Raw genomic sequence first — 11,696 nt, forward strand, 5'->3', positions numbered from 1 at the left:
GACGGATATAGACTGGGAGACTCAAACGTTCATAACGGGTGGTAGGGACATAGAATCCAGTGAAATTTTTTTAAGTGCTTTATCTGAAAACTACCTTGAGCAGTTAAACAGAGAAACGACTCGTGGCGATAACATATTAGACCTGGTGACAAACAGACCCGAACTATTTGAAACAGTTAACGCAGAACAGGGAATCAGCGATCATAAAGCGGTTACGGCATCGATGATTTCAGCCGTAAATAGAAATATTCAAAAAGTAGGAAGATTTTCTGTTTAGCAAAAGTGACAAAAAGCAGACTACAAAGTACCTGACGCCTCAACACAAAAGTTTTGTCTCAAGTACAGATAGTGTTGAGGATCAGTGGACAAAGTTCAAAACCATCGTACAATATGCGTTAGATGAGTATGTGCCAAGCAAGATCGTAAGATATGGAAAAGAGCCACCGTGGTACAACAACCGAGTTAGAAAACTGCTGCGGAAGCAAAGGGAACTTCACAGCAAACATAAACATAGAAAAAGCCTTGCAGACAAACAAAAATTACGCGAAGCGAAATGTAGTGTGAGGAGGGCTATGCGAGAGGCGTTCAATGAATTCGAAAGTAAAGTTCTATGTACTGACTTGGCAGAAAATCCTAAGAAATTCTGGTCTTATGTCAAAGCGGTAGGTGGATCAAAACAAAATGTCCAGACACTCTGTGACCAAAATGGTACTAAAACAGAGGATGACAGACTAAAGGCCGAAATACTAAATGTCTTTTTCCAAAGCTGTTTCACAGAGGAAGACTGCACTGTAGTTCCTTCTCTAGATTGTCGCACAGATGACAAAATGGTAGTTATCGAAATAGAAACAGAGGGATAGAGAAACAATTAAAATCGCACAAAAGAGGAAAGGCCGCTGGACCTGATGGGATACCAGTTCTATTTTACACAGAGTACGCGAAGGAACTTGCCACCCTTCTTGCAGCGGTGTACCGTAGGTCTCTAGAAGAGCGTAGCGTTCCAAAGGATTGGAAAAGGGCGCAGGTCATTCCCGTTTTCAAGAAGGGACATCGAACAGATGTGCAGAACTATAGACCTATATCTCTAACGTCTATCAGTTGTAGAGTTTTGAACACGTATTATGTTCGAGTATAATGACTTTCCTGGAGACTAGAAATCTACTCTGTAGGAATCAGCATGGGTTTCGAAAAAGACGGTCGTGTGAAACCCAGCTCGCGCTATTCGTCCACGAGACTCACAGGGCCATAGACGCGGGTTCACAGGTAGATGCCGTGTTTCTTGACTTCCGCAAGGCGTTCAATACAGTTCCCCACAGTCGTTTAATGAACAAAGTAAGAGAATATGGACTATCAGACCAATTGCGTGATTGGATTGAGGGGTTCCTAGATAACAGAACGCAGCATGTCATTCTCAATGGAGAGAAGTCTTCCGAAGTAAGAGTGATTTCAGGTGTGCCGCAGGGGAGTGTCATGGGACCGTTGCTGTTCACAATATACATAAATGACCTGGTGGATGACATCGGAAGTTCACTGAGGCTTCTTGCAGATGATGCTGTGGTGTATCGAGAGGTTGTAACAATGGAAAATTGTACTGAAATGCAGGAGAATCTGCAGCGAATTGACGCATGGTGCAGGGAATGGCATTTGAATCTCAATGTAGACAAGTGTAATGTGCTGCGAATACATAGAAAGATAGATCCCTGATCAAATTAGCTACAAAATAGGAGGTCAGCAACTGGAAGCAGTTAATTCCACAAATTATCTGGGAGTAGGCATTAGGAGTGATTTAAAATGGAATTATCATATAAAGTTGATCGTCGGTAAAGCAGATGCCAGACTGACATTCATTGGAAGAATCCTAAGGAAATGCAATCCGAAAACAAAGGAAGTAGGTTACAGTACGCTTGTTCGCCCACTGCTTGAATACTGCTCAGTGGTGTGGGATCCGTACCAGATAGGGTTGATAGAAGAGGTAGAGAAGATCTAACGGAGAGCAGCGCGCTTCGTTACAGGATCATTTAGTAATCGCGAAAGTGTTACGGAGATGATAGATAAACTCCAGTGGAAGACTCTGCAGGAGAGACGCTCAGTAGCTCGGTACGGGCTTTTGTTAAAGTTTCGAGAACATACCTTCACCGAAGAGTCCAGCAGTATATTGCTCCCTCCTACGTATATCTCGCGAAGAGACTATGAGGATAAAATCAGAGAGATTAGAGCCCACACAGAAGCATACAGACAATCCTTCTTTCCACGAACAATACGAGACTGGAATAGAAGGGAGAACCGATAGAGGTACTCAGGGTACCCTCCGCCACACACCGTCAGGTGGCTTGTGGAGTATGGATGTAGATGTAGACGTAGAAGTAGATGTAGACCAGTGTTGTTACGTTCGTCTCCGCAGCAGTGCCTGTTAAAAATGCTGGAAACCGACCGTGAGGCTCAAATGGCTCTGAGCACTATGGAACTTAACATCTATGGTCATCAGTCCCCTAGAACTTAGAACTACTTCAACCTAACTAACCTAAGGACATCACACAACACCCAGTCATCACGAGGCAGAGAAAATCCCTGGCCCCGCCGTTAATCGAACCCGGGAAGCGAGAACGCTACCGCACGACCACGAGCTGCGGACCGAGAGTGAGGAAAATGGGAATTAAGTTTTTATAAATAAAAATATGTACCCACATTTACTGCTAAGGCTCGGTTTCAGAATAAATCAAATTTAACAGAATAACAGCTGTGGCCGAGTGGTTCTAGGGGCTTCAGTGTGGACCCGCGCGACCGTTAGGGTCGCAGGTTCGAATCCTGCCTCGGGCATGGATGTGTGTGATGTCCTTAGGATAGTAAGGTTTAAGTAGTTCTAGGGGAGGAAGACCTCAGATGTTCAGACCCATAGTGCTCAGAGCCATTTGACCCATTTTGATTACAGTATCGGCAGTTTGTCAATCTTTCACGTCGATTTACTGCCGGAAATATGCATCGCACCAAATTTTGTGACAGATCGTTTTTGTATTGCTAGTATGAGAGGAATATATATATATATATATATATATATATATATATATATATATATATATATATATGTGTGTGTGTGTGTGTGTGTGTGTGTATAGTGCAATAAAGCGTCTTGCATAGTTGTACGGATAGCCCACTGTCTCTGTGTGTATTTTTTTAAATGGTTTCATCATTCAGAAAGTATGTCGAGGCTGTGCATCTAGACATGGACAGATGGTCTTGGTGTTACAGGGTGACCACTATTGTTGAACTCCGAAAGACCGCCATGGAAATGGGCTGACTGTCAACCAGAACAGCTTTACATTGGTCGAGATCGGGGGAACGTACAGAGTATTCAAAGTTCGCTCACTTCGTGAACATTCAGGCAGTGAAGCTCGCATTTATTTATAGTCATCCATAGTTGGTGATTGGTAATCGTTGCACAACATAATTGCTTAACAATTCAATGCCTACATCTAGGGCAAAAATACTGATTGTGTTAAATCATTGTAGCCTTAAGCTAAAGAAGATTGGTTTATGGTTGGTTGTATTGTGTTGTGGGAGTAATATATGTCGACTCATCAGGTCGTCTAATACCCAAAATCACACGCTTGTCTACGCTATCTTTGATGGACCTAATCTCCCAGTTTATATCAGTTAATGTTATTTTCTGACGGAGTCTAGTGGCAGCCCTTTAGAGTTGTTGAGGGTTAATCTGATTTTCAGGAACTTGCTTTCTGTTCAGATAGTTGCGTTACAGAGGCTATGCTAATGTGACGGACGTGCATGGAAGTACGTGAGGTGAAGCGCCTGGAGCCGCAACCTACCAACAGTTCACCTCCCAGTGCAAAGATTCGTAACCACACACGGAACCGCGACGACATTCAGACCAAGTTACCACGACGTGTGTGTGTGTGTGTGTGTGTGTGTGTGTGTGTGTGTGTCACCCTGGTGAGAGTGATGAGCTGCAGCCCGCACTTCACCTTTCCTCGTGGCGGCCCGAACTCGCGTAAACACGAGGACCAGCCTTGCCTCCTCAGAGACATGCAACGCTGCGATTTCGCATCGGGGTTACCCAGTTGGCCGGTTTATTTGCATTTGCGGAAACGAGAGCGTCATCTGTGGCCCAACCCGGCCGATTACGAGTCTCTCTCAAGTGCCGCAACCCCTCATCTTTCGCAGCAGTCCCATCTGCGAGTGCGATGTCTTTCGTTGCAGGAAATCGCCCCCTGTCGCGTCCCACTTTCTCTGTTATTCTGCGACCGGCCGCACTGTGTCAGTGAGCTGCTGATCCTATCAAGGTCGCACACGACCTACCTCCACTTGCTGCGAGAACTACAAACTCTGCTTTTCCAGCAATCACAGTTAGGGAAAAAGGAGTACAGATCTAAAAGAAACCACATTGTTTTATCACTATTTCTCAAATAACGTTGTGCGCAGGCAATAGAGGGCGGTTGTAATTAAAGTGTAGCTATTTACAGAGTTCCAGTCTGGGCTGTAATTATCGTACGGCAGCGAAACGTGATAGGTATCCTAAGACGTTAACGCGGAACCCATTTACGCTGGCAAAAGATTAGTTTCAACTTTGGCCACCAGGAGCAAATTTGGTGCTGTGAATGCAAGGAAGATGTACAGAAACGTTACCATACGTAATGGAGTAGGAACGGGACGTGGCTAGGAAAGGTCAAACAAGTGTAAAATGCTTAACGTTGATGTTATTATTAACCATCGGTTACACAGTTTGTCTAGTATGAGAACCGGAGACATTGAAGAGATGCTGTAAGAGGCAGATTTACACCTGGTGGTCAAAATTGAAACCTTTCTTTCAGCGTAACTCGGTTTCGCGTTAGTGCCATATAATCTCTATCAAGTTTCGCTGCCATACGATAGTTACAGCTCAAAATGGATCTCTGTGACTAACTGCACTTTATAGCCATCCAGTATGTAGTGTCCATGTTCATGTTCCACTACTACAACGATTAATACACTGTTGCCGGACAATATTGGTGCACCACGAAGGCGGTATGAATCAAACGTCAAATTTGCATATAATGTATAAAATTCTTAGATGTAGAAATGATTAGTATTTTATCATAAACTCTGAAAGTGCCGTTTGAGATTAAAAAAGAAAAACACACACCAAGAAGGAATTATCTGAATGGGGTTGAAATCGACATATACAGGGTGGTCCATTGATCGTGACCGGGCCAAATACCTCACGAAATAAGCGTCAAACGAAAAAACTACAAAGAACGAAACTCGTCTAGCTTGAAGGGGGAAACCAGATGGTGATGGTTGGCTCGCTACATGGCGCTGCCATAGGTCAAACGGATATCAACTGCATTTTCAAAAAAATAGGAATCTCCATTTTTTGTTACATATTCGTGTAGTACGTAAAGAAATATGAATGTTTTAGTTGGACCACTTTTTTCGCTTTGTGATAGATGGCGCTGTAATAGTCACAAACATATGGCTGACAATTTTAGACTAACAGTTGGTAACAGGCAGGTTTTTAAATTAATATACAGAACGTAGGTACGTTTGAACATTTTATTGCGGTTGCTCCAATGTGATACATGTACCCTTCTGAACTTATCATTTCTGAGAACGCATGCTGTTACAGCATGATTACCTGTGAATACTGCATTAATGCAATAAATGCTCAAAATGATTCCTGCCAACCTCAATGCATTTGGCAATATGTGTAACGACATTCCTCTGAACAGCGAGTAGTTCGCCTTCCGTAATGTTCGCACATGCATTGACAATGCGCTGACGCATGTTGTCAGGCGTTGTCAGTGGATCACGATAGCAAATATCCTTCAACTTTCCCCACAGAAAGAAATCCGGGGACGTCAGATCCGATGAACGCGCGGGCCATGGTATGGTGCTTCGACGACCAATCCACGTTACGCTATTCAGCACCGTTTCAACCGCACGCGAGCTATGTGCCTGACATCCACCTTGTTGGACGTACAGCGCCATTGTGTCATGCAGTGAAACATCTTGTAGTAACATCGGTAGAACATTACGTAGGAAATCGGCAAACATTGCACCATTTAGATTTGTCATTGATAAAATGGGGGCCAATTATCCTTCCTCCAATAATGCAGCACCATACATTAACCCGCCAAGGTCGCTGATGTTCCACTTGTCGCAGCCATCGTGGATTTTCCGTTGCCCAGTGTGCACATTATGCCAGTTTACCTTACCGCTGTTGGTGAATGACGCTTCGTCGCTAAATTTTTCTTGTGCCCAGCGGCAGAACTGTACACGACTTTCAAAGTCGTCGCCATGCAATTCCTGGTGCATAGAAATATGGTACGGTTGCAATCGATGTTGATGTAGCATTCTCAACACCGACGTTTTTGAGATTCCCGATGCTCGCGCAGTTTGTCTGCTACTGATGTGCGGATTAGCCGCGACAGCAGCTAAAACACCTACTTGGGCATCATCATTTGTTGTAGGCCGTGGTTGACGTTTCACGTGTGGCTGAACACTTCCTGTTTCCTTAAATAACGTAAATATCTGGCGAACGGTCCGGACACTTGGATGATGGTGTACAGGATACCGAGCAGCATACATAGCACACGCCTGTTGGGCATTTTGATCACAATCGCCATACATCAACACGATATCGATCTTTACCGCAATTGGTAAACGGTCCATTTTAACACGGGTAATGTATCACGAAGCAAATACCGTCCGCACTGGCGGAATGTTACGTGATACCACGTATTTACACGTTTGTGACTAATACAGCGCCATCTATTACAAAGCGAAAAAAGCGGTCCAACAAAACATTCATATTTCTTTGCGTACTACACGAATATGTAATAAAAAGGGGGTCCTATTTAAAAAAAACGCAGTTGATATCCGTTTGACCTATGGCAGCGCCATCTAGCGGGGCAACCATATCGCCATCTGGTTTCCCCCTTCAAGCTACAGGAGTTTCGTTCTTTGCAGTTTTTTCGTTTGACTCTTATTTCGTGAGATATTTGGCCTGGTCACTATCAATGGACCACCCTGTATATCAACTCGGATTCTGGGGAACCTAGACTTACACGATCACAGAGGAAGTCGAAGTTCTCTGACAAACTTCCATACAGAACGTTGACATTTCTAGGGTACTTCAACATAAAGACACTGATCCAACCAGGAAAACTGCAGAACCTAACATTAAAGATCAGCAAACAGAGAAGATACACCCATCCGACTTAGAATTTTAAGCTACGGATCTTTCCTCGAGTGGGCGATTGTGTGTGACTGATAAAAATTGAGCTATTTCGTTAGCATACTCATATACAGTTTGGATCGGAACAGTTGTATTGATGTAATGCGACGATTGATGCTAGAAACTATGTTCTAATCTTGTTCGGTGCTGCAGTTGCGAAAGGCGGGACTTCCGGATATCAGATTTCATTTTATCATGTTCCGTTTCCGTGCTATCATGGCATACGAGTATATGGACAGGTAACTTCGTTCCACAACAAATTTCACGACATTTTGTATTGTATCTATGAATTTTATATGTATATTCTTTAACATTATGCTGTTATTTAAATTTTTGTTCTATTACACGTTCAGTTTATTATTACCAGTTTCAGATCTGAAGATAATCTGTAAGGCAGATTGAACTCAGTTATCAAGAATAAATACTATAGTGACAAAGAAAGTGATTTTCTTCAGTGAGTCGGTAGTAGTCTGTTTTCTAAGACGTCATGTCTTTAATTATGAGGTTAAGTGTATATCTGTCTGTCTCCATACGTTTCTACAATGAAAACGTTTTATAAACATCATTACAGAAGCAGCGCAGTTTATCCGGCCTTATAGCAGAAATACATAGAGAAAAGTTTAAAATTTTCATTCATTTTTCCTTAAACCCCAAATCATCTACACATGACTGCCCACACAGTTAGGAAGCAGGTCTTCAGTTGCACAGAGTTCTTTGACATTTCTGGTTACATGTTTGGAGTTCGTGGAAGAGCCCTCGTTCTATGCTCTTTGGCCTCGCGTGCGGCACTCTGATCTTTTATGTTCCCGTTTTGCGTTTCTCTCCTTATTTAAACAACCCTCTGCAAATGATGTATGCGGTAGCTTCATCGGAGCACCTTTTTGTACGCCATAATAAAAGTACCAAAATCTAAATTTGTATTTTCACCTATCAATACTGAATAGTCCTATCAAGGAAAGAGAAAAGACTATTAACATTTTTAAGACTGGACATATCACTACACGCTCACCATTTGAATGTTATCACTTGTTTGTAGATGGTTTCTTTTTACTTTAGTAACTGTTGCTTTTCTCTTACTATATCACATTTCGCTTTCTTGTAAGTACTGCAATACTTCATCCCTAATAGCTTCATACGATATTACCGCGAAGAGCATGAGAGTCAGATAGTTCCAATTGTACAGACCACTTGAGGTGTTGTATGCACGTCAGCCTCAAGTCAAAATTCTTATTTACACTCACCTACAGTCATTATACGATGTGCCTTGATATCGCTTCGCTGATCACTTACCTTTAACGCTTCGCTGGTTCGTATGGAGAAATGTGCTAAATAGCACTTGGAAAAAATATTGTTAGTTATCGATGTGGTATAGCAAGGCGCGTCTTCACTGAGCATTAGCAGCCCATACATCTAGTAAAATATATAAAAGTTTACAATCATTGTAATGTCTTAATTCCCACTAATAATTGATAAATTCACAGAAAATTATACAGTATTCTCACAAAAAACGCCATTAATTTTAGATTGTATTGCAATGAGATACAGAAACAGAAAAATTATTTTGTAAATCAACTGAGTTGTCGTGTCGCGGGGCGTGGCGTAGTATACTAGCACTCATACTGGCTTATTTTCCTGTGCTAGTGAACTGTGTAGTGGTGTAGTGGACAAGTGATGACTAGGAAGTCAGGGGTTCGTTCCACACTGTCGGAGTCAAATGAGAGTGAGAGACGGTAGCTCCTTCTGATCACGATATGGATGAAGCTGAAAGTTTGTGAGTACTGGGAACAGTGTTAGCTCCGAAGGATGTCAATTATGGATGCATAGACAACACATAATATCTATTGACAGGAAATTACAGTTGAGATGCGGAGGCTTCCAGCAAAATCCTTGAAATTACAGAATAGGAAACAAATGCACTGATTGACAGTTAATAAGGCTCTTTTGTTATTATTATTATTATTATTTGATTTGTGATCCTTCTAACTGGTTTGATGCAAATCTCCATAAATTCCTCTCCTGCGCCAACCTTCTCATCTCAGAGGAGCAGTTGCATCCTACGCCCTTATTTATTTGTTGGACATATTCCAAACGCTGTCTTCCCCTACAGTTTTCTACAACTCCATCTAGTACCACGGAAGTTATTCCCTCATGTTTTAACACATGTCCTGCCGACCTGCCCCATCATTTTGCCAGTGTTTACAACATATTCCGTTCTTAACCGATGCTGCGGAGAACCTCCTTATTCCTTACCTTTTCAGTCCAAGTAAATTTCCACATTCGTCTGTAGCACGACATTTTAGACGCTTCGATTTTCTTCTTTTCCAGTTTTCCCCCCAGTCCATGATTCACTTACAGTCAACGCGTGCCCTTAACGTACATTCTCAGATTAAGGATAATGTTTGATACTAGTTGACGTATAGGAAAAGATGCAGAGCCAAGAATATGCAAAACAGTAGTGCGATCAGTTATGACACGTAATGCTTGGAAAAGACTGGGAACATTCGAAACAAAAAGACTTTTGGAAACAGCTGAAATGAAATTCTGCGAAGGATCACAGGGAAGACACTGCGAGACAGAGAAGTGAAAGCATTACAAACGGATGTAACGTGGATTCCATTAATGAGTGACTACATAAGAGAAAGCATGAATGGAACGAATAAATGGACAGGATGGATGAACGGAAGATTGTGAAAAACTTAAGAAATAGATTACCAGCTGGTGAAAGAAATATTGTTTATCCAAGTAAAAGATGGTGCGACCACCTCAGGTAGCCTGAGGGGTACCGAAGGAAATAGATTTAGCTTAGGAAGACAGGAAGAAGAAGAAAAGAATAAACTGACTTATAATCGAAAAAAATATATTGTGTAACAGGCTCAATTTGGGAGAAATAAGCATGTGGGCCCGGTTGCATTACGTTCGAGGGTTTGTAAGAGTTACAGCAGTTTGGTGAAGCGGAAAATAACACGACATAAACGAAGTAGATGATAGGCTGGATTAACGTTGTGTAGGAGTGGAGAGTAATATATGTACAAAATCCAAATATTCAGCCACTTGGGGGTTTAATCTATTGTAGGCTTTAACCTCCATTGTTAATACGTAAGAATTCCATTTTAGTTTACTGGAAAACATTTTTTCGGGGTCCTGAATAGGCAAGGTGAAGTGAAGGCCATGCGGTGGGAACAGCAGGAAGTTGGTACGGTAATTATTGCCTGTGTCAAAGAATGACTCACCCTAATGTGAATCTGATTACACCAGGAGGCGAACCAGATGAAATGGACCTGAAGCTAAAAATATAGGTGTAAGACGATGGTAGGAAAGGTGGATAAGAGATGGATGAGAAGTGACATTTGGGCATATCAACAATGTGGAGCATGTATAAGAGAGAAAACAGTGTCTTGGACATAAAATGGTTCAAATGGCTCTGAGCACTATGGGACTTAACATCTGAGGTCATCAATCCCCTAGAGCTTAGAACTACTTAAACCTAACTAACCTAAGGACATCACACACATCCATGCCCGAGGTAGGATTCGAACCTGTGACCGTAACGGTAGCGCGGTTCCAGACTGAAGCGCCTAGAAGCGCTCGGCCACCGAGGCCGGCTCTTGGTCATACCTTCAGTTATATGGAAGATAGAAGAGTTGGTGTTATTTCTGGTCAGATAGTGTGGGTGATGTGCTATAAGGGAGGCATTGCATATTGGAAATGCATGGATCCTGAATGTGAAAAGGAGACCGGAACGCCCTTTCTTGTTGTAGCCTTTTGAATATCAAGATCCAAAAAACTGCTGCTTAATGATTTTTGATTTAGTGCTACAAAGAGTTGGGTACAGGAATTAGGCGTGTGAAGAGAAGTTGAGACGGAAATGTCTTGGGTTAACGTAATGTGACAGACGCATGTTATGGTGTTTATGAATGAAATTTGTAGAGATTGGGTTGGAAGACTCTTCTAAATTCCAAGACAAACTTAATAAAAAGCGGAAGAGTTTTCCACGACGCAGAAAATTAGCCTGTGTGAAGTATCACTTCGCGTTAAGTCGGAAGAACTTCAAGAAATGAAGGAGTTTCTTTCAGTTGTACATAGTTAACGCAGTCATTAAAGTGAAGCCAACGGCCTTGCCGCAGTAGTAACACCGGTTCCCGTCAGATCACCGTAGTTAAACGCTGTCGGGCTGGGCTAGGACTCGGATGGGTGACCGTCCGGTCTGCCGAGCGCTGTCGGCAAGCAGGGTACCCTCAGCTCTTGTGAGGCAAACTGAGGAGCTACCTGACTGAGAAGTAGCGGCTCCGGTCTCGTAAACCGACATACGGCCGGGAGAGCAGTGTGCTGACCTCATGCCCCTCCATCTCTGCATCCAGTAACGCCTGTGAGCTGAGGATGACAAGGCGGCCGGTCGGTACCACTGGGCTCTTCAAGGACTGTTCGGAGGAAGTTAAGATTTTTATTAAAGCGAAAGTTGATTCATTTT

The 11,696-nt window shown here is 42.7% G+C and overlaps 1 pseudogene; it reads left to right on the plus strand.

The window, feature by feature from the left end:
• The first annotated feature begins 11,333 nt into the window (after nucleotides 1–11,333).
• On the plus strand, nucleotides 11,334–11,451 carry LOC126458670 (5S ribosomal RNA; annotated as a pseudogene).
• The last annotated feature ends 245 nt before the right edge of the window (nucleotides 11,452–11,696 follow it).

Source organism: Schistocerca serialis, chromosome 2 (assembly GCF_023864345.2).
Source record: "Schistocerca serialis cubense isolate TAMUIC-IGC-003099 chromosome 2, iqSchSeri2.2, whole genome shotgun sequence".
NCBI lineage: Eukaryota > Metazoa > Arthropoda > Insecta > Orthoptera > Acrididae > Schistocerca > Schistocerca serialis.